Here is a 27,366-nt window from a genome sequence, read left to right as displayed (position 1 = left end):
AGTTTCACAGAACGAATTTTAAGAACCCTGTAATTAGCTCTTTCCACACAACAGGAGCTGCTATTGAGAAATATTCATCACATGGCAGTAAAACTTTCCAAGTCATGTTTTTGTGGGCATGCTGAGACCATTAATTCCATAAGCTTGAGACCCCAGTTTAAACAAAAATGGCTGAAATTCAGATATAAACCCATCGTTTCTGGAACACTCGATCATTACGTCTTCCCATCACCACCAAGCCATGTCTTCTCAAAGTAATTTATAAAGGAGCCTCCTTCTCTGTATATAAGCCACGTGACGCAGGTATCTGGGACTTACCCTCATAGTCATCCACGATCTCGGCCCACTTGATTTGGCTATCCATGTTGTTGGGAAAGAGTAGATTCTGCGTGAAGTTGGATGGCCTGTGGAGTTTGGAACAACGCTAAGATTTAGCAACAATTTGAATCACTCATCCTCTCAAATATTACATATTTGGCCACTCACTGCACCAATACCATCACTTCCATGCCTGTTGCTTTCAAGCCAACGCCCGCACTTGTTTGCCACTCATACGTGCTTCTGATCACTCACTCATCGATCCACACAAACATGTTTATTCCACCAGCCTATTACATTAAACGTAATCGCCAAACTTAATGATATTTAATCCACACATGCATGTTAATGTACAGCCCATTTGCATTAATCGAATTCTTGATAAACAAAAAAACCCCTATGCCTTGTAGGCCTTGAGGGTCATATGACCTTACTTAAATTATTTGTTATAACCTGAGCATGACGTCGTGGGTGACGTGATGTCAGAGACACCACCCATGTGGCTGTGACATCACAGATTAGAGACAACTATGGCAGCAGCTGGGGTCTGAACATGAAGGCAGACTCCTCCCCAATGTTGAATAACATTCAATGCATAAAATGTAGGGCACAATTGTGCCAGCAATCAGAAAACAATAATTGTAGACATGTTATTCATACTCTGAGATTTAAACAAGTTATTAATTTTAAAATGCTGACTCGCTTGTGTCTAAACAGTGACAGTAAAAGCAACATATCAGGGCATGCCAAGTAACCTATCTAGCAGTCCTAATTTGATTGCACAAAATACAAATACCAACATATCAACAATAATGAGGCTTTAGTTTGCGGTCAAAATGTAAAATAAAGATAAACAACACTCATCGTCAACAGGGACGCTCACCTCGTTGAGGATTCGCTCTCCAACGTCGTCTGCAGCTGCTCCCTCGTGCGCGTTCCTCTCGACAGGCGGTGGAGGCGTGGCTATGACGTACCTGAAATGACGTCACTTCCGCGAGGCTCCGCCCCCACGCGCACAGCTGCCGCACCACGTGGTGCAGTGCGGGTGGTGGCCGTGGGTGGTGATGATGATGGGTGATGATGATGGGTGGTGGTGGTTGATGATGGTGGGTGGTGATGATGGTTATAGATGGGTGGTGATTATGATGGGTGCTGATGGCTGTTGATCATGATGGTTGATGGGTGATGATGTGTGTTGATGATGGTCGGTGGTGGTGGTGTTGATAGGTGGTTGATGATGATCGGTGGTGATGATTGTGATAGATGGTGATAATGATGGTTGGTGATGATGGTGGGTGTTCATGCTGATAATTGGTGTTAATGATGTAAGGTGGTGATCACGATGGGTGGTGATTATGATGGGTGATGATGCTGATTTGTGGTGAGGATAATGATGGGTGATGGTGATGTTGGGTGGTTGGTGGCAATTATGATGATGGTGGTCCCTGATAATGGGTGGTGGTGATGATTAGTCATAGTGATGATCATGGTTGATGGGTGGTGGTTATGATAGGTAAAAGTGATGATGGGTGGTGCTGATGATTGGTCATGGTGATAATGATGGTTGATTGGTGGTGGTTTTGATAGTTGGAAGTGATGAAGGGTGGTAGTGATGAAGGGTGGTGATCATGATGGGTGGTGGTGATTGGTGGTGATTGGTGGTGATTGGTGGTGATTGGAGATTGGTGGTGATTGGAGATTGTTGGTGATTGTTGTGATTGGTGGTGATTGGTGGTGATTTGTGATTGGTGGTGATTGGTGATTGGTGGTGAAAGGTGATTTGAGATTGGTGGTTATGGATGGTGTTTGGTGGTGATTGATGGTGATTGGTGATTCATGGTGATTGGTGGTGATTGGTGATTGTTGGTGATTCGTGGTGAATGGTTGTTATTAGTGTTTGGAGATTGGTGTTGTTTGGTGGTGATTGGTGATTAACAGTGATTGGTGGTGATTGGTGTTTGGCAGTTGGTGGTTATTGGTTGTGATTGGTGATTAACGGTGATTGGTAATTTGTGGTATTTGGCGATTAGTGGTGATTGGTGGTTCTTGGGTGGCGGTTGTGGTTGCTTGGGGGTGGTGGTGGGTGGTGGTGGTTGGAGGGTGGTGGTGGGTGGGTGGTTGTGGGTGGGTGGGTGGTTGTGGGTGGTGGTGGGTGGTGGTGGTGGTTGGTGGATGGTGGTGGTTGGTGATATTGGGTGATTGATCATGATGGGTGGTGGTGATGATGGGTCTGTGGTGGTGGTGATGATAGGTGATGGGTGGTTGTGATGAAGGATGGTGGTCATGATGGGTGGTGATGTGTGACGGTGATGTTGGGTGGCGATGATGATGGATGATGATGGATGATGATTATGTGATGATGAGGGGAGGTGGTGGTTGTGGTTGGTGGTGGTTGTAGTTGCTGGTGGTTGTGGTTGGATGAGTTGGTCGTTGGTTGTGGATGGTGGTGATTGGTTGTGGGTGGGGGTGGGTGGTGGTGGGGATGGGTGGTGGTGGGTGGTGGTGGTGGTTGGTGGGTGGGGATGGGTGGTGGTGGGTGGTGGTGGTTGGTGGGTGGTGGTGGTGGTAGTGTTTGGTGGGTGGTGGTGGTTGGTGGTAGGTGGTAGTTGGTGGGTGTTTGTGGGTAGTGGTGGTTATGGTGGTTGGTGGTTTGTGGGTGGTGGTTGGTGGATGGTAGTGGTTGGTGGGTGGTGGTGGTGGTTGGTGGGTGATGGAGGTGGTTGGAGGGTGGTGGTGGTGGTGGTTTGTGGGTGGTGGTTGGTGGATGGTAGTGGTTGGTGGGTGGTTGTGGTGGTTGGTGGGTGGTGGAGGTGGTAGTGGGTGGTGGTGGGTGGTTCGTGGATGTGGGTGGTAGGTGGTTTGGTGGTGGTGGGTGGTTGGTGGAGATGGGTGGTGGGTGATGGTGGGTGGTGGGTGATGGTGGGTGGTGGGTGATGGTGGGTGGTGGGTGATGGTGGGTGGTGGGTGATGGTGGGTGGTGGGTGATGGTGGGTGGTGGGTGATGGTGGGTGGTGGTGGTGGGTGGTGATGGGTGGTGGTGGGTGGTGGTGGGTGGTGCGTGGTGCTAGGTGGTGGTTGATGGTGGTGGGTAGTGGTGGGTGGTGGGTGGTGGTGGGTGGTTGGTGGTGGGTGGTCGTGGGTGGTCGTGGGTGGTGGTTGGTGGTGGTGGGTGGTGGGTGGTGGGTGGCGGTGGAGGTGCGTGGTTGCTAGTGGGTTGTCGTGGCTCGTGGTTGGTGGTGGGTGGTGGTGGGTGGTGGGTGGTTGATGGTGGAGGTGAGTGGTGGTGGGTGGTGGTGGTGGGTGGTGGTGGGTGGTTGGTGATGATGATTTATAATTGGTGCTGTTGATGATAATGATGATTGGTGCTGGTGATGATGATGATTGGTGCTGGTGATGATGATGATGATTGGTGCTGGTGCAGGTCATAACGCTGATGATTCGTGCTGGTGATAATGATGATGATTGGTGCTGGTGATGACGACTGATGATTTGTGATGACAATGATGATTATTGCTGATGCTGGTGATGATGATTGGTGCTGGTGATGATGATTGGTGATGATGATGAGCATGATGATGAGTGCTGGTGCTGGTTCTGATGATGATGGTGATGATTCGTGCTGGTGAAGATGATCATGATTGGTGCTGGTGATGATGATTATTGGTGCTGGTCATGATGATGATGGTTCGTGCTGGTCATGGTGATGATGATGATTGGTCCTGGTGCTGGGGATGATGATGATGATGATTGGTGCTGGCCATGATGATGATTATTGGTGCTGGTTATGATGATAATGGTTCGTGCTGGTGCTGGTGATGATTATTGGTGCTGGTGATGATGATTGGTGCTGGTGCTGGTGATGATGATGATTATTATTGGTGCTGGTGATAATGAAAGGTTGGGTTCATAATTGGCCGGTAGAATGAGTAGGTGGGTGGGTGAGTGAATGAGTGGATGGCTGAATGAGTGAGTGAGTGGGTGGGTGAATGAGTAGTTAGGTAAGTGAATGAGTGGGTGGGTGAATGAGTGAGTGGATGAGTGGTTGGGTAAGTGAATGGGTGGGTGGATGAGTTAATGAGTAGATGTGATGGTGAATGAGTAGATGGGTGTGTGAGTGAAAGGGTGGGTGAGTGATTGGGTGGGTTAGTGAACAGAAGGATAGTTGTGTGAATGAGTGGATGGGTTGTTGAATAAGTGAGTGGGTGGGTGAGTGAATGAGTGGGTGGGTGAGTGGTTGAGTTAGTGAATGAGTGGGTAGGTGAGTGAATGAATAGTTGGGTGAGTGAATGTGTGGGTGGGTGGGTGAGCGAATGAGTGGGGGGGAGCGAATGAGTGGGGGGGGGGGGGGTGAATGAGTGGGTAGGTGAGTTAATGATTAATGGGTGAGTGAACGAGTTGGTGGGTGAGTGGATGAGTGGTGGGTGAGTGAAATAGTAGGTGGGTAAGTTGATGAGTGTATGGGTGAGTGAATGAGTGAGTGGGTGGGTGAGGGAATGAGTGGGTGGGTGAGTTAATGAGTGGGTGAGTGAGTGAATGAGTGCGTGGGCGAGTGAATGAGTGGGTCTGTAAGTTGATGAGTGTATGGGTGAGTGAATGAGTGGGTGTGCACATTGATGAGTGCATGGGCGAATGAATGAGTGCGTGGGTGAGTGAATGAGGGAGTGGGTGAGTAAATGAGTGGGTGCGTGAGTGCGTGGGCGAGTGAATGAGTCTAATTGCAGTTTGGGGAAGGCGCCTGAAATCTAGGTGGGGGTTGGTGGATCACCACACACAAGATGAGTGGATGAGTTGGTGAGTGATCATGATGGGTGGTGATGATTGGTGGTGATTGGTGGTGATTGGTGGTGATTGGAGATTGGTGGTGATTAGTGGTGATTGGTGATTGTTGTGATTGATGGTGATTGGTGGTGATTGGTGGTGATTTGTGATTGGTGGTGATTTGTGATTGGTGGTGATTGGTGATTGGTGGTGAAAGGTGATTTGAGATTGGTGGTTATGGATGGTGTTTGGTGGTGATTGATGGTGATTGGTGATTCATGGTGATTGGTGGTGATTGGTGATTGTTGGTGATTCGTGGTGAATGGTTGTTATTAGTGTTTGGAGATTGGTGTTGTTTGGTGGTGATTGGTGATTAACAGTGATTGGTGGTGATTGGTGTTTGGCAGTTGGTGGTTATTGGTTGTGATTGGTGATTAACGGTGATTGGTAATTTGTGGTATTTGGCGATTAGTGGTGATTGGTGGTTCTTGGGTGGCGGTTGTGGTTGCTTGGGGGTGGTGGTGGGTGGTGGTGGTTGGAGGGTGGTGGTGGGTGGGTGGGTGGTTGTGGGTGGGTGGTTGTGGGTGGTGGTGGGTGGTGGTGGTGGTTGGTGGATGGTGGTGGTTGGTGATATTGGGTGATTGATCATGATGGGTGGTGGTGATGATGGGTCTGTGGTGGTGGTGATGATAGGTGATGGGTGGTTGTGATGAAGGATGGTGGTCATGATGGGTGGTGATGTGTGACGGTGATGTTGGGTGGCGATGATGATGGATGATGATGGATGATGATTATGTGATGATGAGGGGAGGTGGTGGTTGTGGTTGGTGGTGGTTGTAGTTGCTGGTGGTTGTGGTTGGATGAGTTGGTCGTTGGTTGTGGATGGTGGTGGTTGGTGGTGATTGGTTGTGGGTGGTGGGTGGGGGTGGGTGGTGGTGGGGATGGGTGGTGGTGGTGGTTGGTGGGTGGGGATGGGTGGTGGTGGGTGGTGGTGGTTGGTGGGTGGTGGTGGTGGTAGTGTTTGGTGGGTGGTGGTGGTTGGTGGTAGGTGGTAGTTGGTGGGTGTTTGTGGGTAGTGGTGGTTATGGTGGTTGGTGGTTTGTGGTTGGTGGATGGTAGTGGTTGGTGGGTGGTGGTGGTGGTTGGTGGGTGATGGAGGTGGTTGGAGGGTGGTGGTGGTGGTGGTGGTTTGTGGGTGGTGGTTGGTGGATGGTAGTGGTTGGTGGGTGGTTGTGGTGGTTGGTGGGTGGTGGAGGTGGTAGTGGGTGGTGGTGGGTGGTTCGTGGATGTGGGTGGTAGGTGGTTTGGTGGTGGTGGGTGGTGGGTGGTTGGTGGAGATGGGTGGTGGGTGATGGTGGGTGGTGGGTGATGGTGGGTGGTGGGTGATGGTGGGTGGTGGGTGATGGTGGGTGGTGGGTGATGGTGGTGGTGGGTGGTGATGGGTGGTGATGGGTGGTTGTGGGTGGTGGTGGGTGGTGGTGGGTGGTGCGTGGTGCTAGGTGGTGGTTGATGGTGGTGGGTAGTGGTGGGTGGTGGGTGGTGGTGGGTGGTTGGTGGTGGGTGGTCGTGGGTGGTGGTTGGTGGTGGTGGGTGGTGGGTGGCGGTGGAGGTGCGTGGTTGCTAGTGGGTTGTCGTGGCTCGTGGTTGGTGGTGGGTGGTGGAGGTGAGTGGTGGTGGGTGGTTGGTGATGATGATTTATAATTGGTGCTGTTGATGATAATGATGATTGGTGCTGGTGATGATGATGATTGGTGCTGGTGATGATGATGATGATTGGTGCTGGTGCAGGTCATGATGATGATGATTGGTGCTGGCCATGATGATGATTATTGGTGCTGGTTATGATGATAATGGTTCGTGCTGGTGCTGGTGATGATTATTGGTGCTGGTGATGATGATTGGTGCTGGTGCTGGTGATGATGATGATTATTATTGGTGCTGGTGATAATGAAAGGTTGGGTTCATAATTGGCCGGTAGAATGAGTATATAATGGCCAGGTAGGGTGTGGTCACTCACCAACTCATCCACTCATCTTGTGTGTGGTGATCCACCAACCCCCACCTAGATTTCAGGCGCCTTCCCCAAACTGCAATTAGACTCATTCACTCGCCCACGCACTCAATCACTCACGCACCCACTCATTTACTCACCCACCCCCTCATTCACTCACCCACGCACTCATTCATTCGCCCATGCACTCATCAATGTACACACCCACTCATTCACTCACCCATACACTCATCAACTTACAGACCCACTCATTCACTCGCCCACGCACTCATTCACTCACTCACCCACTCATTAACTCACCCACCCACTCATTCCCTCACCCACCCACTCACTCATTCACTCACCCATACACTCATCAACTTACCCACCTACTATTTCACTCACCCACCACTCATCCACTCACCCACCAACTCGTTCACTCACCCATTAATCATTAACTCACCTACCCACTCATTCACCCCCCCCCCCCCCCACTCATTCGCTCCCCCCCACTCATTCGCTCACCCACCCACCCACACATTCACTCACCCAACTATTCATTCACTCACCTACCCACTCATTCACTAACTCAACCACTCACCCACCCACTCATTCACTCACCCACCCACTCACTTATTCAACAACCCATCCACTCATTCACACAACTATCCTTCTGTTCACTAACCCACCCAATCCACTCATTCACTCACCCACCCATTCACTCACCCACCCTTTCACTCACACACCCATCTACTCATTCACCATCACATCTACTCATTAACTCATCCACCCACCCATTCACTTACCCAACCACTCATCCACTCACTCATTCACCCACCCACTCATTCACTTACCTAACTACTCATTCACCCACCCACTCACTCACTCATTCAGCCATCCACTCATTCACTCACCCACCCACTCATTCACTCACCCACCCAAAGACAAAGGTTCCCACAGGACAGCCTGCACAGACTGTCGGGGAAAGTGCTGTCAGTAGCGAGCAGCGCTTACTATGAAGGCCGCCACTGTGAGCACACGAGGGGGGTGAGGGTGGTCGTCACCACCACCGCGCCACGGCCGCCTTTGTCTCTCTCCCCTTAGCGACGACGTCCACCGCTACGCATCACGGCACCTGGTGGCTCATTTGAGGCCGACCTAGGGAAGGAGGCCACCAACAGCGGCACCGGCACCTAGCCTGGCACAGCAGCAGCAGTCAACCCATGGCACCTGCTGTGTCTGTCCCGTGACCTCCTCCTCATGCACCTAGCCTGGCACAGCAGCAGTCAACCCATGACACCTGCTGGGCCTGTCCCGTGACCTCCTCCTCATGCACCTAGGCTGGCACAGCAGCAGTCAGCCAATGGCACCTGCTGGGTCTGTCCTGTGACCTCCTCGTGCACCTAGCCTGGCACAGCAGCAGTCAACCCATGGCACCTGCTGGGTCTGTCCCGTGACCTCCTCCTCCTGCACCTAGCCTGGCACAGCAGCAGTAGCAGTCAACCCATGGCACCTGCTGGGTCTGTCACGTGACTTGTTGCACCTCGCCCGGCACAGCACGCGCCGTGGTGACGTCACCGTCGCTTCGTGACGAGTGGAGGGGAGGGGGTGAGGGGGGGGCAAGGGGGTGACGTCACGCGTCTTCAAAAGCGCGGGAAACCCCCCACCCCCGTCTCGCCCCAGCAATGGCGGCTGTCTCTGAGTCGTCCTCGCGGCCTCCTCCTCCCGCGATGGCGCCTCGGGCACCGCGGGGGAAACGCGGATCGACATCGGTGAGGGGGATCTGCGCGTCTCGTTGCTCCTCACCACCTCGTCAACCTCCACCTCACCTCGTCTCCCACCTCACCCATCACCTCGTCTCTCCTCACGCAGCACCTCACCTCTTCTCTCACACATCACCTCACCTCGTCTCTCCTCACCCATCACCTCACCTCGTCTCTCCTCACCCATCACCTCACCGAGTCTCACCTCACCCATCACCTCACCTCGTCTCTCCTCACCCATCACCTCACCTCGTCTCTCCTCACCCATCACCTCAACTCATCTCTCCTCACCCATCACCCCACCTCGTCTCTCCTCACCCATCACCTCACCTCGTCTCACCTCACCCATCACCCCACCTCGTCTCTCCTCACCCATCACCCCACCTCGTCTCTCCTCACCCATCACCTCACCTCGTCTCTCCTCACCCATCACCCCACCTCGTCTCTCCTCACCCATCACCCCACCTCGTCTATCCTCACCCATCACCCCACCTCGTCTCTCCTCACCCATCACCTTGTCTGTCTCCTCACCCATCACCTCAACTCGTCTCTCCTAACGCAGCACCTCACCTCGTCTCTCCTCACCCATCACCCCACCTCGTCTCTCCTCACCCATCACCTCACCTCGTCTCTCCTCACCCATCACCTCACCGAGTCTCACATCACCCATCACCTCACCTCGTCTCTCCTCACCCATCACCTCACCTCGTCTCTCCTGACCCATCACCTCAACTCGTCTCTCCTCACCCATCACCTCACATCGTCTCACCTCACCCATCACCTCACCTCGTCTCTCCTCACCCATCACCTCAACTCGTCTCTCCTCACCCATCACCTCACATCGTCTCACCTCACCCATCACCCCACCTCGTCTCTCCTCACCCATCACCTTGTCTGTCTCCTCACCCATCACCTCAACTCGTCTCTCCTAACGCAGCACCTCACCTCGTCTCTCCTCACCCATCACCCCACCTCGTCTCTCCTCACCCATCACCTCACCTCGTCTCTCCTCACCCATCACCTCACCGAGTCTCACATCACCCATCACCTCACGTCGTCTCTCCTCACCCATCACCTCACCTCGTCTCTCCTGACCCATCACCTCAACTCGTCTCTCCTCACCCATCACCTCACATCGTCTCACCTCACCCATCACCTCACCTCGTCTCTCCTCACCCATCACCTCAACTCGTCTCTCCTCACCCATCACCTCACCTCGTCTCTCCTCACCCATCACCTCGTCTCTCTCCTCACCCATCGCCTCGTCTCCCACCTCACGCATCACCTCGCCTCGTCTCTCCTCACCCACCACCTCACCTCGTCTCCCACCTCACCCATCACCTCACCCATCACCTCACCTCGTCTCCCACCTCACCCATCACCTCACCTCGTCTCTCCTCACCCATCACCTCACCTCGTCTATGAGATGTTAACTACCTCGCCTGGTATCCAGGAGGTCGTAGGTGCGATGCCGACCCTGACGCCTGCTGCTGTATATTTGGAGTCTGCGTCTCTCATCAGGGTTATGGATCTGGGGCACCTCCTCACCCTTCCGTAGCCCGGGGGACTGTCTCTACACACAACTTAAATCTTTACTTGAAGCTTTCGTGACTACAGGAATTAATATTCTTGGGGCTTTTGGTAAAGTCACGTAGATAGGTAAAGAAAAATAACAAAAAACTACGACGTTTCGATCGCAACACAAGCAATCGTCATCAGGAGGAAACAAGGAGGTGGAAAGGTGCTGATGCAGGCCGTTTTAAAAGTCTTTGACGACCGCTTTTGTTGCGATCGAAACGTCTTAGTTTTTTGTTATTTTTTGCTACTTTCTTTGAACCTATCTACGTGGTGACTTTACCGAAAGACCCAAGAATACAAATACAACTTATTGGGTAGTCAGAATTCATCAGCACCAACCTGTATGTTGAACCTCTTTAGCGCCGTACGTAGCCAACCGTGCAAATCTGTAGGTCTCTCTGGGTGTCTATGTGACCCATTGTTACTTTAAAAAATTGTGGCAACGAAGTGACACATGGTAATAAAAGCAACAGTTAAAATGTGTTGGATTTAGTAATGGCATGCCAAATGATGAGTTATATAGCCTGAAAAATAGGGTAAATACAAATAGATTTTACAAGGAAAAGTGATTTATATTTACTAAATATCTGAACAATGGTAATTTAGATTTACTAAATATTTGGTGGAATCTGATTAATATTTATTAATGATCTGGGTGAAATTGATTTACATGTACTAATTGTCTGGGTGAAATTAACATAAGCTTACTAAATATCTGGATCAATGATTTGGATTTATTAAATAAAATACTTAATGTCTGTTGCCATAACATTTATATTTCTTATCCACCCAAAAGCATGCCTTCATGGTGCCACAATTCACTTACGTTAAGTCAACCGAGCACCATGAAAAAGATAAGAACTATGAAAAGGAACAGCAGGTTAACATTTATTTGTGCAATTTTGTCTCAACATGTTTATCCAACATATTACAAGTACAAAATAAAGAGGGGCTATGAAAAAACAAAGACAGAAATCATGTATCTGTACAATAGGGATACAATACCTGAAGTCTATTAATGATTTGTGGGCATTACAGGCACAGATTACTTTTTTGGATGTGATTCAAGGTTTTAGTCTTGTTAGTGCATTTAAATTACGACAATCTATAAAAAAATCTGGAAAGATACTTTCATAATATTTATTTCTTATGTGCGCAAATTGAAATCCTAAGGGCCAATGTGTTTATAAAACAGCTAAAAGAGATTAAAACATCACGTGAATTGATCCACAATCCAGGTGGACCTATCTTTTTTAACATGCACAATTACAAGCATGGCTTCCTAACAAGTAAACTAGCACAGCCTACAGATGTTCCTTGCATCTTACATCTATTCCTGTCGAACAAACACTTGCAATGGCCTAGGTCAGCGTCACATCAGAAGAAAGCACAATGTTAGAACACCAAAGAAACAGCCAAAAAAATTAAAGCAAACATTGAACAAAAATAAAGATGGCTTTAAATGACAAATCGGTGCATTCTCTGATAGCCTATCAGATGTATAGGCCTATAACGCAAAACTTTGACAGTCAGACTCGGTTATTAGAAACTATAAGCTACCTCTGCATAACAAGCTTTTAAGCGCTGTCTACTACTGCACTGACCTCTCGCTCCTTTGCTTGAATAGGCCCGTAAAAACAGGGACCTGAACAGTTAGAACAGTGACTTGACAATTCCCTTTCATTTTGCAAGGGTCGCTTTTCTAAAGCTAGTAGTTTATTCTTGAGGCTGTTCACTTTTGGGGACAGCTTTGAACAATCCAGCTCGAGGAGGAGTTTCTGGAAGACTTCCAATGTGTAGCTGAGCTCCTTGGGATAGGCAAGATTCAATGCATAAGCCAACCCAACGAGCATGAAGCAAGTCCTTGGAAAGTTACCCAGAGCATTCAGAACTTTCATGCCCTCTACCACGATACCGATGTCTTCGGGACCTTCTGAAGTATTAGTCTTGATGTTGTAGATTTTCATCCTTTGTAGAGCAAGGTCCTGCGACACAGTCTTCATCAGCATCCTGAAATAGCAATAACAATGTTTAGTTCAGACTGTACAGCCAAAGGAGAAGGTCAAAATGTAACATCCCCCAAATGGCTTCCACCCCTTTGGACATGAAAAACTGGGGCTCTCATAGCTATTGCACATATTGCACCCCATTCACATCAGTGTTTTTGAAAAATCTGAGATAATGTACTTGTGTAGTGAGTTCCGGAGACACTAGTAGACTCCACGTATTTATTACACACACCCCACTAACTACTGTACACTAACTACTCGTACAGCCTATCTCACGTATTTCTTCCACACAGCCTATCATATGCCGCCTACGTAGCATGCCTACCCCGACTACGCTCCAGGTCCTCCGGCTATGATACCTTACGGGAGGCTGTCTGACCTGACCCAGCCAAGGTACAGGTCCAACCACTGGCTCCTCAGACCTGGCTCTTACAAGGACATCAGGTAAGAGAGTCCCAGGGTCCACCACTGGCCTCACAGAGCCCCGGCTCTTACAAGGACAGCGGGGTTAGGGGTCCAAGGTCCTACTCTAGCAGGTCTTCAGTCTTCGGTCTTCAACTGCCACGAACCTCTGCAGAGGTCCGCCTTATATACGGTTCTCAGTCGAGGGGCAGGGCTCTGTGGGATTGTAGAACACCCCACAGCCCCCACCCGTTGAGAGGGGCTGCGGGGGATTCTAGAACCACCCCACAGCCCCCCCTCTTCTGGGTTGCCTGTCGTTGTAGGCAAGTGCAGCCGCAGCCCACAGTGGAGCCATGCCTTGTGACCCACCGTCCATTTGTGGTTGGAGGTATGTCGGCCCGTCAATCATTCATTGGCGAGCTGCCTCTTGGTCGTGTTCGTCAATCCAGCCTCCCGTGCTTCCCGGAGCCTATCGAGGTTGAACCAGAGCGATTCCTCGATTCTATTAGCATCTTTGGAGGGGACCAAGCCCAATTGGGCCTCAACAGGGGGTTCGTTGTCACGGCCATACATAAGAAAAAAGGTGAAAACCCCGTTGATGCGTGGGGGGGCCTCACAGAAATGCTCAGCAAATCTGAAAACCTTTTCCTGGGGGTCGGAGATTGGATCACCATTTCTTCCCCTAATGATGGTAATTGGTGTGGCGCTGCAGGTTACTTTTTTGATGGAGTTAAATAGGGAGCTGTGATCGCGGGCCACTGAGGCAGACTCCATCTCCGTAGCAACCTGCGACCACCACCCATTCTTGCAGCGCCTCACGGCTCTCCGAACCTCTGAGCGAAAGCGGTAAGCCTCATCATTCTCTGACGTGGAATGCTGTAGCCGATGAGAGTGGGCATGTCGCTTTTTCTCAACCATCCTGAACACCTCTTTTGTCAGCCAGGGTCTCTGGGGAGGTCTGGACCCCGTACCCAAAGCAGCCATTGCAGCTGCATGAGTCACAGTCCTAAACCTCGCCGATTTACCCTCGACATTAGGAGGAGTAGGGGACGATGCCAACCCCAACCGCACGCGGTGATGAAATTCTCACTTGCAACTTTCATCAGCTGAGACCAGGCCACTTTAGGTTGGAATGGGGTCCTGGGTGTACACCCACCACCGGAGTGGAAGAATGGCAGGTGCATCTTACAGATGACTAGTCGATGGTCAGAGGGCAGATCAGCTCCACGGTAGGTCCTGGTGTCAAGTACATGGGCATCCACTGGTCCGTCACTATGTAGTCCAGCAGATGTTCTTGCCTGGACCCGGCATGCATCCATAATGTTGTGTGGATGCGCCAATGCCAGAACAATGTGTAGGTAATTACAAGCCCATGGGCTGAACAAAAATCTAGCAGCCTCCTAGCGTTATTTAGCTGATCTGGCCCATGCCCTCCAATCACTCCAGACCAGGTGCCAGCATCATGACCAACTCGGGCATTGAAGTCACCCAACAAGATGACTCTATCCTGAGGGGCCACTTTGGCTAGCACCTGTGACAGGAGGTAATAGAAGGCATCTGACTCATTGGCTTTGCCTGTAGCCCAAAGTAGCCTGGGGCTTACAGCTTCCCCACACCTCACCGCCACGCTCCCACGCCCCCTTCATTCTTCTGTTCAAAAGAAGAGCCACGCCCTGTTGTTTGTCAGTCTGCTGCCGCGAGTAGAGGACTGTCCACCCCTCATGGTGACAGGAGCCAGAACTGGTCCACCGGACCTCCTGAATGCCACAGATATTCAGGTGGTACCGGTCCAGCTCCCGACAGAGGAGTGGCAGCCCCTCCTCCGCAGTGAGCGTTCGAACATTCCACGTGGCCAAACGAAGTGGCTTTTCATTGTTTCTGGAGGAACCCCGAGGGTAGAGATTCAATCTCCTCGCTCCGCCAATTGGGGTTTGGCCAGGAGACGTCATAGACGCCTGTCCCCCCGGGGCCTCCAGCACAAGCTTATTAGTTACATATTTAAGTCGTAGTTTCGTGGTAATCTTTTGAAGGTGGAGGGGTTACCAACCCCTCGCACCCATCCATAGCCCCCGTTTAACCCCTGTGGTGGTCACAGATGCCATGAGGGGAGGAGCCATTCGGAATTAGCCCTCCCCCCAAAGCACTGTCCACGATAGAGTTGCCCGTCCGGCACCGTGAGGAGGTATGGGTTGTTTTGCCGTACCGGCACCCACACACACACGTCAGGCCACTCACATTGATTGTCCACATAGAAGCTGCAACCAAAATCGGTGACTCTCATGTGGCCGGCCTGAGAAAGCATCACGTTGTCCTGGACGCACACAGGGAGGCGAGGGGAGGTCACGCTCAGAGGTTGCCCTGAGAGCTGTCAGCCAGCAGTGGATCGAACCACAGCACGACCACGAACAACGACAAAGGCAAAGGTCCCCTCGTGCAGCCGCTAGCAGGCTATAAGGCCAAGTGCTGTTAGTAGTAGCGAGTAGCAGCACTGCCTATGAAGGCTGTCACTGTTGCACACACAGAGGGGGTGGGTGGCCAGTACCACGCCCGGCCGCTTTTGTCTCCCCCATTGGGCGATGTTTACTACACACCACCGCTACAACAGGAGCGAGCGTGAGAGCGTCGTGGGGAGCGTGCGCGCCCCCAGAGTGCCCTCCGCTCTCACCGGCTTGGATGACCGCGTGGACGATGCCACGGGACTTGGCGTGGGCCAGGAAGCGGACGATGCCCCTGGTGTACGACCTCAACGCGGCGTCGTCGATGCGCCAGATCACCGCTCGCTTGCTCAAGTCGTAGAGGCTATCCCGGCGGCGGCAGCAGCAATGACGACGATAACGATGATGACGATAATGAAGATGATGATAATGACAATGATGATGACAATGATGATGACAATGATGATGACAATGACGATGACAATGACGATGACAATGACGATGATAATGACGATAATGATGACGATAATAACAATGGTGATGATGCATTCTTCAACAGCTCCAGCACGAGACAGTTGTGTCCGCGGAAGTAGAACGAGAGCAGGACGCGGATGACGCCGTGCAGCTCAGCACTGCCCTCCCCCTGCAGCTCCGTGATCACCTTCAGCTCCATCCTCTGCATCTCCATCTTGGTAGGGCTGCGTGCACACAGCAAGTCTGTGGGTCTCTGTGGGTATCTATGGGTGTCTATCGTTGTAGATGCCACCACGGGATTTGCCCTCGACCATAGAGACAAACCAAACTTCACAAATGTCGGCCAGCTCCTCCTCCTGGCGCTCGGTCAGGCGAGGCTCCTAGAGAGCCAGGATCACTGCACACGTGACAACAACAACCTAAACCATAAACTTTGGTTTTTTTCTTTACCGAAACAACCAAAGAGTGTTTTTTTACACACACCAAAAAGCACAGCAAGTTGGCACAGTAGGGGGCGCAGGTGGTGCATCAGCCAGTCGTCTGAGTCAGTCGACCCATGGCACCTGCTGAGTCTGCCCCGTGACCTCCTGCCAGCGGGCGTTCGACACTTCACGTGGCCTCAAGGTGCACATGGCCTGGCACAAGCGTCGTGGTGATGTCACCGCCATTTAGTGGCAAATGTCGGTTGTTGTGTGTGTCTAAGTGTCTGTGTGTGTGTGTGTCTGTGTTCAGTCAGGCCAGGAATGTGTGTACCACAGTGAATCTCCCTGCGACACAGTGGACAAGCCATGCCGCGCCGCTGCAACTCGAAGACGCAGTGGCGGCACGTGGCAAGGTGGCCGCTGTCGCCGTGAACCAACGTGCAGCTACGTGGCTCACACCGGCACACCACGCACCCACCCACAACACCACCACCACCACCCACACCTCCACCACCACGCACCACAACACCACCGCCCACAACACCACCACCACCCACACCACCACCACCCACAACACCACCACCACCCACAACACCACCACCACCCACAACACCACCACCCACAACACCACCACCACCCACACCACCACCACCCACACCAATGCCACCCACACCACCAACACCACCAACCACACTACCAGCACCACCACCCATGCCACCACCCACCCATGCCACCACTACCTACACCACCACTACCCACACCATCACCACCCACACCATCACCACCCACACCATCACCACCCACACCATCACCACCCACACCATCACCACCACCACCCACACCACCACCGCTACCGGCTGGAGTGTAAGAAGGAGAGGCAGTGGTGGAGGTGGTGTTGACGCTGGCACCGGCTCGCCTGTTGTCGGCCGTCACTACGGAGAATAACTTTATGAGCAGCGCTGCCACCGAGTGTGAGATCTCTGAGTGGGAATCCCTCCACACCAAACAGTTCCTCCAGGGGGTCCCTGTCACACCTCACCAGGTACTGCCTCTCTTCATCGTAAAGTCGCCTCCGCTTGATGTACTGTTCCACTTAGTGGAACACCTGCTCCACCGTGAATGTGTCGCCCTCGGCACCGACCGACTGCAGCAGTGGAAGCATCCGAGGCACCGGCTTCAGGAGTGTTCCTCTGAGCTTGTCAGAGACATGTACAATTCCATGCACTCTATGTGTTCTGTATTTGTACTTTGATAGTAACGACAGTGGATGTACATTCACTCCGAGTCTTTACTGTGTCATTAAACAGCATGGGGTACACAATGACGTGGAAATTCACATCTACCCTACCTCCGTGCTCCATGCTGAAAAGCCACTGCAGTGGTAATAAAACTGCAACGTATTTTATTCATCAACCTGCATTTTCTTATTTTTCCCAAATTTTAACCCGGGTTGGGCTGTCGCCACCCTGCCCTGAAACCAACTATTCACTTGCAATGGTCTGCTAGAGACTCGTGTCTCTAGCAGACCATTGCAAGCCTTGTGTTAGAGAATGGCTCACTGAAGCTGATATCACAGAGCTACTTCTGATTACCCTTCAAGTGCCCTCTGGTCCACTGTTCCCCAGGCAGTTGACCACAGTAAAGAGCAGCACCCTCCCACCTGTCCTTTAAGTAGGAGTAACATTGGTCATAACAATGTTCTTTTCAATGAAATTTATCCAAATTAAGTGCAGAACCACATTGCAGCCATGTGATGGTTTATTTTGTGCTGTCAATGACGACTGGGCTAAGATCATTAGCTCGCTAGACTTGAGAACCTGCTTTGATCACAGGCGGGTGCCTGGATTCAAACCCAAGTACTCCGTGGTGCCAGGTCAGTGCTCTGACCTCTGGGTCACTGAGCCGCCTCCAAACACCCCCCACGTCAAATACAGAGCAGCAACCTGTATCGTGAGCAGCAGCATTCTTTGAATACTCTGCCAAAAAATGTTGATTGTGGAGTGGTGGCACAATTCCCGCAGTTGCTTTCTCATACCTCTGGTGACAGGAAGAATTTCTACAAGACGGAGTTCTAGAGAATATTTTGGTCTACTCTTCCACACTGGGCAGATGTTTCAGAAGAGGAAGGAGTACCCACACTTTAACACACCGCATCCGCGGCCCCTCTCCTAGGTGGGCGTCCCCAGCCCGAATTCTCGCCGGAAGCCTCTCCCAGCCTCCCTGCTCGACGAGCCAGGCCCCGCACGCGTTCACCAGCAGGGCGGCCACCGCGTCCGTCACGGCCGCCGTCTTCTCCGCGTCGCTCAGACGTACGCAGTCCACCAGCCTCTTCGCGAGGGAGGAGCGAGCAGAGCACCACCAGGACCATCATGCGGCCCCAGCTCGTGGAGCCGTTGCGGAGGACCTCCCAGGCCACATCCACGAGCAGCCGGCAGGGCCCTCGGTGCGCCACCCACTCCACTGCATGAGGAACAGGTTCCCCAGGCAGTTGACCACCTCCTGCACCAGCTGCGCTGGCTGAACCTTCTGCAGCTGCTCCTGCACCTGCAGCCACTCCGTCTGTGTCGCCAGGTGAGCCATGTAGCCGGCGATCAGATTCGCTGTCAAGACGGTCAGCAGCTGCAGTACTTCCTTCTCTTCTTCTCTTCCTCCCCCTCATCTTTTTCCTCCTCCTCCTCCCCCTCCCCATCTTCCTCCTCCTCCCCGTGTCTCATACCTCCTCCCCGTGTCCCACTCCCTCCCCCTGTCTCCCTCCACCTCCCTGTGTCTCCCTCCTACTGTAATGTTTTGCTTTTGCAAAACACATGCTAATTTGTCAGTTACTCCCGAGATATATGGTATTTCAATTGTTTTAACAATCTGATCGCTTTCAGCAGTGTTGCTTTATGATCGTGATTTGGCATTCAGTGCTCTGTTAATTTGAGCATTATTGTAGCCATTCTGTTGTAGTGCTTTAACATGTTTAATCTCTCTCACGAGACTTTCACCATCTGACACTTTTAGCCCGATGTATGAGCGTCTTGATAAGAGAGGATTTCTGCACTGGGTGATGATATGAATCTGCATTCAGATAGGCATCAGTGTGTGCATTCCCTTTCTGTAAACGCAGTGCTATTTAACCATTTAGGCCATGTCCAAGCAAAATATTTAGGAACGGGAGTGTGTTATTCACCTCCATTTCCATGGTGAACTGGATGGCTGGGTTGTGTGCATTGAGATGATTTAGAAAATCATTAAGTGTATCTTTACCATGTGGCCAGACAACCAAAGTGTCATCAACATATCCAAACCAAAAAGATGGTTTGAATGTACTCGAGGCAAGTGCTCTTGTTTCAAAGTTTTCCATGTGCAGATTTGCTATAGCAGGAGATAAAGGAGAGCCCATTGCTGCTCCTTCCTTTTCTTTAAAGAAATCACCTCCATAAGAAGTGTTATTTAAACAATGGTGAGCGAGTTTCAGAATATGTTTTGGTAAACCTGTATTCTTTACTAGTGTATCAACTAATTTAAGTGACTCATTCACTGGAACCTTAGTGAATAGAGAAATCACATCAAAACTCACCAGAATATCATTAGGGTTAAGTTTAATATCTTTAATCACATTCACAAGATGTTCCGAATTTCTTATGAATGAAGATGTCCTCCCGATGTAGGGCAGTATTTGTTTAGTTATATATTTTGCTAATTTATATGTGGCAGAGCCAATTGCACTGACTATGGGTCGTAATGGGATGCCGATTTTATGAATCTTTGGTAGCCCATACAGTCTAGGTGGTTTTGAAGCCATTGGCTTAATTCGGTCTTACGTTCTAAAGTATTAATAGGATCTCGTTTAGTTTTAATGTAGGTACTTTTCTCTAGTAAATCTTTAATTTTATTATCATAATCGGCTTGTGACATCACTCCAGTAGTGTGGCCTTTATCAGCTGCAAGGATTTTAATATCTTTATTTAAACGAAGCTCTCTTAAGGCTTTTGTTTTGTTCGAGCTAATATTTACTTTTTGTACTTTGCTATTCGCAATTATTTTGGCAACCTCGTGTCTAGTCATCTCTGCCTCATTATGTGGAAGGAGTCTTACCACTGATTATACCTCAGCAATTATCTCATCCACTGGAATTGTGTGTGGGGTAACGGCAAAGTTAAGGCCTTTAGAAAGGACGGAGATCATGTCACTGGTTAAAACAGTGTTAGTCAAGTTCATTACGGTTTTGTTTTTAAATTGTTTTTTAGTAGGGATTAGTTTATTATAAAGTCTAGAGAATGTATTAATTTGGCTAGTTTTTGTTAGATTAAACACATTATCAGCCGATTGTTGTGTTATGGTATCGATTATATTCCAATAATGCATGGATACACTTGCTTATATCTAAGGGCAACTGCCTTAGAGATTCTGAAATGTAAGATCATTCACTCTTGTACTGTATTCTCTCTATTAATAATAATTTGCTAGCTTTGTGTAGTATTTGGTTAGCTTTAGCAGACTTTATGTGATGTGTTATTTTAACTGCGTTTGGTGTATTACCTTCGAATCTCTGTACCTTTTGAGGAACGCCAGTGAAGATATCAATTCCATCCGCTTGATGCGGAGCTTCTCCAACTTTCTGGTTTTAAGAAAAGTATCCTCCCCATAGAGGTTGTGTTATGGTATCGATTATATTCCAATAATGCATGGATACACTTGCTTATATCTAAGGGCAACTGCCTTAGAGATTCTGAAATGTAAGCTCATTCACTCTTGTACTGTATTCTCTCTATTAATAATAATTTGCTAGCTTTGTGTAGTATTTGGTTAGCTTTAGCAGACTTTATGTGATGTGTTATTTTAACTGCGTTTGGTGTATTACCTTCGAATCTCTGTACCTTTTGAGGAACGCCAGTGAAGATATCAATTCCATCCGCTTGATGCGGAGCTTCTCCAACTTTCTGGTTTTAAGAAAAGTATCCTCCCCATAGAGGTTAGTCAGTTTAACACGTAGGCTTTCGTGACCAATATTATTCATAATAAATGTGTTTGGGTTAGATTGCGTTATTAATAAATGTGTCGTAACCCTCCACCACCCGACACGGCCAATCAGTAAAAAAAAGTGTCACGTTGACAAAAGACAAAATAGTTCACTACTTTAGCCCACCGGTGCGTTGAAGAGTGAATCCACAACATTTACAATTTTTTTAGTACGACGTTTCGCTGGTAATTATGATTTAAAAAATGTTATTCAGTGTCTCAGCGGAGAAACAAAACAAAGCAAAAACCGAGGGGCTGCCCCCTCCCTCACACCGCGATGGCCCCGCTCGGCCACCGACCCATCCGCAGGACCGGAGTCGCCCCTGACACAGCACTCGTCACATCTGTGCCTGGAGGGGCTGCCTCCCCTCCAGCCATGCACGCCCTCTCCCCCGGGCACCAGTAAAAGCCCCCCCCCCCCCCCCGCCTGGCCGCCCTAACCCACCCTGGGTAGCGGCAACTTCCATCTTTCCCTGGCGACTTGGTGTCCCAGTCTCACCCGGTCCACCTCCACCACCCTCTCCAACAACCTCCTTGCCACATAGCATGCCTCCAATGGGGACATCTGGGACCCCTCCAGCTCCTTCTTGCGTGCTTTCCACAAGGCCTCCTTCGTTGCTCCTATTATAGCCCACGCCCGGTCCCTGTCCTCCCTTCCCACACCCCGCAGTTCCCCCCACATAATGTCCCATGTTGTCACCCTCAATAGTGCGAACCGGGCCAACAACGGCTTGCTCCGCCTCCACACCTCCTGGGCAAAGGGGCATGTCGCCATCACGTGCACTGCACTTTCGTCCCCGTTGCAGCCCCTCGGGCACTTGGGGGTGTGTGCCATTTGGCGGCCGTACATAAAACCCCTCGTCTCCAGCTTGTCCCGGACCGCCAGCCATGACAAATCCCTCTGTTCCTTCGTGAGTGCCGCCGACTACATATTCCTCCAAATTTGTCGGTGCACCTCCCTCCTCGCACCTGGCACCTTATTACAGGCCTCCTCTTTCTCCGCCTCGGCCCACACCTCTCTGGGGGTCCACCGGCCCCCCCATCGGTTCAGGCCGTGCTGCCCAATGTAGTCCCCGACCACGTCACTGATCCAGCCCCCCGGCCAGTCCAAAGGTATACTCCTCTCTGCCTGGGTCACCCCGAGGCCCCGCAAACGCCACGTCAGGCGATACCGCATGTAACACGCCGCCTTGCCCCGCGGCTCTACGGAGAAGAACAGTCTCATCGCGTTACATACAAAGGTCGAGTTCAGGGTGTACTCCACATTTGGGGCACCCCTCCCCCCATTCCCAACCCGCATACACCACACAGCCATCCTCACCCTCTCCATCCCTCCCCCCCAGATAAACCCGAAAAGCGCGGAGGTCAAAACCTTGACCTCCTTCTTACCAGGTGGGAATACCTGCGCCAGGTAGCTTAAAGTTGGCAGTATCTCCGTCTTCACTACCATAATCCTGCCAGCCATCGTGAGCCGCCTCCCTGCCCACTTACCCAGGCGACCCTTTGTCTTCCTTACCCTTTTCTCCCAATTATGCTCCCCTGACCTATCCCTACAAAAGGTCACCCCTAGCACCATTATCTCTTCTGTCTGCAAGCTCAGTTCTGGCGGCTGACCCTCGAACAGCCTCGAATCCCCAAAGGCCATTAACTCGCTCTTTCTCGCATTGACCTTCAAACCGGAGGCCGCACAGAACCTCTCTGTCCCCTCCATTGCTCTCCACACCGACGCAACGTCCCTACATAGCACGGCCACATCGTCCATATACAAGGTTACCTTCCCTTGCTCCCTGTTCCCCAGCATTGTCACCCCCCTAATCCTTTGATCGTCTCTTATTACCTGCGCTAGAGGCTCCATACTCATAACGGATAGGACCGGGGACATCGGGCATCCCTGCCGTACCCCGGACCCTACTTGAATGACCCCCGAACATTCCCCGTTTATCAAAAGTCTAGCTCTGAGCCCACCATAGAGTCGTGCCACCCACTCCACCAGGGGCCCACTCATTCCCATCTTCGCCATCACCGCCAGCATGTATTCGTACGAAAGGCGGTCGAAAGCCTTGTCCAAATCCAAGCTCAGAATCCCCAGCGGGCACCCCCTCTCTCTCTCCCCTTCTATCGCCTCCCTCAGTACCACCAAGGAGTCCGCGATCCTCCTCCCCGGGACCGCGCATGGCTGATCCGGCCCTACCACCTCCCCCACCACCTTCCCTAATCGTGCCGCGACTATCCTTGCCAAGATCTTGTAATCCGCGTTTAGGAGAGTTATCGGCCGCCAGCTTCCCAAGTCCTTACGGTTCCCTTTATAAATAAACGTAACCAGACTCTCCCGCATATCATCCGGCACCTGGCCCTCTAAAGTTTCCCTACAAATTTGCAGCATATCCTCCAGGAGTTCCCAGAATTTGACGTAGAAATCCGCTGGGATCCCATCCGGGCCTGGGGTTCTGTTCCTTTTCAACCCCTTTACCGCCTCTTCCACTTCTCCCTGTCGAATCTTTTCCTCCAGCATCTCCGAGTTCTCAATCCTCTTCCCCAATGCCCCCAGCAGCTCCTCCCGCTTCCCCCCATCTATCCCCTTCCTCCCATACAACTCCCTATTGAAATCCTCCGCTACGCTCATCATCCCTACCGTCGTCGTCTGCCTACCCCTGGTAGGACTTACCAATTCCCTCATTGCGTTATCTCCCTCCCTATCTGTTTTGAGGAAAAACCTCGTGCACCTCTCCCCTTCCTCCGTTGCCCTGACCCTCGCCCTATACACTAACTGCCTAGCCCTTCTTTCCAATACTGAAGCTACCCTCCCTTTCAACTCCTCTATCCTTTCCCCCATCGGGAACCTTAGCTCTAGCAGCCTGTACATTTTCTCCAGCCTGGCATTCCACTGCCTCAATTCCCTACCCAGTCCCCTCCTCCTACTATGGTGCTGAAAGAGCGTTTTTATCCTGTCCTTTATCTGGCCCCACCATTCCACCCTCGTGGGGAATCAGTCCTGCAAGGTCCTCCAACTTTTGTATTTTTGTACGAAGTCCCCCACCACTTTCTGGTCCTCCAACAGACCCATATTCATCTTCCATACTCCTTTCCCTCTCCTCGCCCCAACTGGTACCGCGAGCTCTGCTACGACCATTTTGTGGTTCGAGAGGGGAAATGGCTCCACCCCCGCACTTTCCACTTCTACTTTGGCAGAGGCGAAAATAAAGTCTATCCGCGACTACGTTCCCCCGTTCTTATCCGACCACGTATACCCGGGCCGTGCACCATGCACCCTCCTGTATGCATCTACCATACCAAGGTCCTCCATCAGCTCTTTCAGCTTTCTGGAGGAGGAATCCAATTTCCTCCTCCCCTTTGCCGACACCAGGTCTGCCAAATATAGCGGGCAGTTGAAATCACCCCCTACGATGACTTGTCGCCTGGTGGCCAATAGGGTCACCAAGCTCTCCCACACCTCCACCCTTTCCATGCATCGTACCGGGGCGTACACGTTCACCAGCCACAACTCCACGTCTTGGTAGGATACATCCACACACAGGAGCCGGCCTGGTATCACCTCCTGGGTCCCTTCCACCCTCATTTCGCTCCTGCCGAGGAGGGTAACCACCCCTGTACACCGGTTCCCATTGCCACCCGACCATACGTAGTGGCCGTTCCAATCTTCCAGCAGGACTTCCGAACCCAGGGTGTATGGCAGGTGGCACTCTTGAAGGAAAGTCACGTCTCGTCTGGTGGTCTCTAACAGGAGCATGATTGCCCCTCTCCTTCCCTTCCCCTTCATCCCTCATGTTTATAGATGCCACGGAAAGGTCCATGCCGAAGTGTACTTTATTCTGTTTCCGATTCCGCTGCACGCTCCCCCCCTCCGCCCTTGTCCGCCTTCTCTCTCCCTTTCTTCCTCCCCTTCAACCTCCGGGGCTTTCCCCGGTTCAACCGTCCCCCCCCTTCCGCCCTCCTCCACCCGGACTCCTCCGTGTCCGGCGAGGAGTCTGAAAGGCCCGTGTCATGCTGGGGGGCCAGCCCCTTTTAGGGCTCTGTCCAATTTCCTATTCCTCCCAACCGTTTCCTCCCATGCCCCTTCAGCTCCTTCCTCCACCCGTTGCTCCCCCTCGCCCTCCTCCTCGCCCATTGCCTCCGCCCAGTCCCCCACTGGGGTTCCTGGGTCTTCTCCCCCGTCTTCCCTCCCCTCCTCCCCCCGCTCCCAGTCCAGTGGTGGTGTTGCTTCCCTCCCCACAGGTCCCTCTCCCTCACTCCCCCCGGGGGGTCGTGGTTCCGCCGCCTCTTCTTCCTCCTTCCCACCAAGCTCCCGGCCCGATGGGTGGGTGGGTCGGGCAGTGGGTGGGTGGGTGGGTCGGGCGGTGGGTTGGTGGGTCGGTGGGTGGGTGGGTCGGGCGGTGGGTGGGTGGGTCGGACGGTGGGTGGGTGGGTGGGTCGGACGGTGGGTGGGTCGGGCGGTGGGTGGGTGGGTGGGTCGGGCGGTGGGTGGGTGGGTGGGTGGGTCGGGCGGTGGGTGGGTCGGGCGGTGGGTGGGTCGGGCGGTGGGTGGGTCGGGCGGTGGGTGGGTCGGGCGGTGGGTGGGTCGGGCGGTGGGTGGGTCGGGCGGTGGGTGGGTCGGGCGGTGGGTGGGTGGGTCGGGCGGTGGGTGGGTGGGTGGGTCGGGCGGTGGGTGGGTGGGTGGGTCGGGCGGTGGGTGGGTGGGTGGGTCGGGCGGTGGGTGGGTGGGTGGGTCGGGTCGGGCGGTGGGTGGGTGGGTCGGGTCGGGCGGTGGGTGGGTGGGTCGGGTCGGGCGGTGGGTGGGTGGGTCGGGTCGGGCGGTGGGTGGGTGGGTGGGTCGGGTCGGGCGGTGGGTGGGTGGGTGGGTGGGTCGGGTCGGGCGGTGGGTGGGTGGGTGGGTCGGGTCGGGCGGTGGGTGGGTGGGTGGGTCGGGTCGGGCGGTGGGTGGGTGGGTGGGTCGGGTCGGGCGGTGGGTGGGTGGGTGGGTCGGGTCGGGCGGTGGGTGGGTGGGTGGGTCGGGTCGGGCGGTGGGTGGGTGGGTGGGTCGGGTCGGGCGGTGGGTGGGTGGGTGGGTCGGGTCGGGCGGTGGGTGGGTGGGTGGGTCGGGTCGGGCGGTGGGTGGGTGGGTGGGTCGGGTCGGGCGGTGGGTGGGTGGGTGGGTGGGTCGGGTCGGGCGGTGGGTGGGTGGGTGGGTCGGGTCGGGCGGTGGGTGGGTGGGTGGGTCGGGTCGGGCGGTGGGTGGGTGGGTGGGTCGGGTCGGGCGGTGGGTGGGTGGGTGGGTCGGGTCGGGCGGTGGGTGGGTGGGTGGGTCGGGTCGGGCGGTGGGTGGGTGGGTGGGTCGGGTCGGGCGGTGGGTGGGTGGGTGGGTCGGGTCGGGCGGTGGGTGGGTGGGTGGGTCGGGTCGGGCGGTGGGTGGGTGGGTGGGTGGGTCGGGTCGGGCGGTGGGTGGGTGGGTGGGTCGGGTCGGGCGGTGGGTGGGTGGGTGGGGTCGGGCGGTGGGTGGGTGGGTCGGGTCGGGCGGTGGGTGGGTCGGGTCGGGCGGTGGGTGGGTCGGGTCGGGCGGTGGGTGGGTCGGGTCGGGCGGTGGGTGGGTCGGGTCGGGCGGTGGGTGGGTCGGGTCGGGCGGTGGGTGGGTCGGGTCGGGCGGTGGGTGGGTGGGTCGGGTCGGGCGGTGGGTGGGTGGGTGGGTCGGGTCGGGCGGTGGGTGGGTGGGTGGATGGGTCGGGTCGGGCGGTGGGTGGGTGGGTGGGTCGGGTCGGGCGGTGGGTGGGTGGGTCGGGTCGGGCGGTGGGTGGGTGGGTCGGGTCGGGCGGTGGGTGGGTGGGTGGGTGGGTCGGGTCGGGCGGTGGGTGGGTGGGTGGGTGGGTCGGGTCGGGCGGTGGGTGGGTGGGTGGGTGGGTCGGGTCGGGCGGTGGGTGGGTGGGTGGGTCGGGTCGGGCGGTGGGTGGGTGGGTGGGTGGGTCGGGTCGGGCGGTGGGTGGGTGGGTCGGGTCGGGCGGTGGGTGGGTGGGTCGGGTCGGGCGGTGGGTGGGTGGGTCGGGTGGGTCGGGTCGGGCGGTGGGTGGGTGGGTCGGGTCGGGCGGTGGGTGGGTGGGTCGGGTCGGGCGGTGGGTGGGTGGGTCGGGTCGGGCGGTGGGTGGGTGGGTCGGGTCGGGCGGTGGGTGGGTCGGGCGGGTGGGTGGGTCGGGCGGTGGGTGGGTCGGGTCGAGCGGTGGGTGGGTG

General features: G+C 53.5%; 1 long non-coding RNA gene across 2 annotated transcripts in view; it reads left to right on the top strand.

Annotated features, from left to right (window-relative positions):
- Nucleotides 1–8,695: 8,695 nt before the first annotated feature.
- The window catches only part of LOC142907319 (uncharacterized), a 38,184-nt gene continuing 19,513 nt past the window's right edge, over nt 8,696–27,366 (top strand). The window contains exons 1-4 of one of the 2 annotated variants that reach the window (XR_012930944.1): nt 8,696–8,838; nt 15,813–15,945; nt 16,460–16,562; nt 18,322–18,720. This is a non-coding gene — a long non-coding RNA (uncharacterized LOC142907319). Of the gene's footprint in view, nt 8,839–15,812; nt 15,946–16,459; nt 18,721–27,366 lie in introns of both variants that reach the window. The other variant, XR_012930943.1, reaches the window with a different exon arrangement.

The sequence above is a fragment of the Petromyzon marinus genome, chromosome 77 (genome assembly GCF_048934315.1).
Source record: "Petromyzon marinus isolate PM22_M1 ecotype Great Lakes invasive population chromosome 77, UKy_Petmar_22M1.pri1.0, whole genome shotgun sequence".
NCBI classification, from domain to species: Eukaryota; Metazoa; Chordata; class Hyperoartia; order Petromyzontiformes; family Petromyzontidae; genus Petromyzon; species Petromyzon marinus.
Note: the sequence above shows the minus strand (reverse complement) of the source record. Positions and strands in the feature narration are given on the sequence as shown.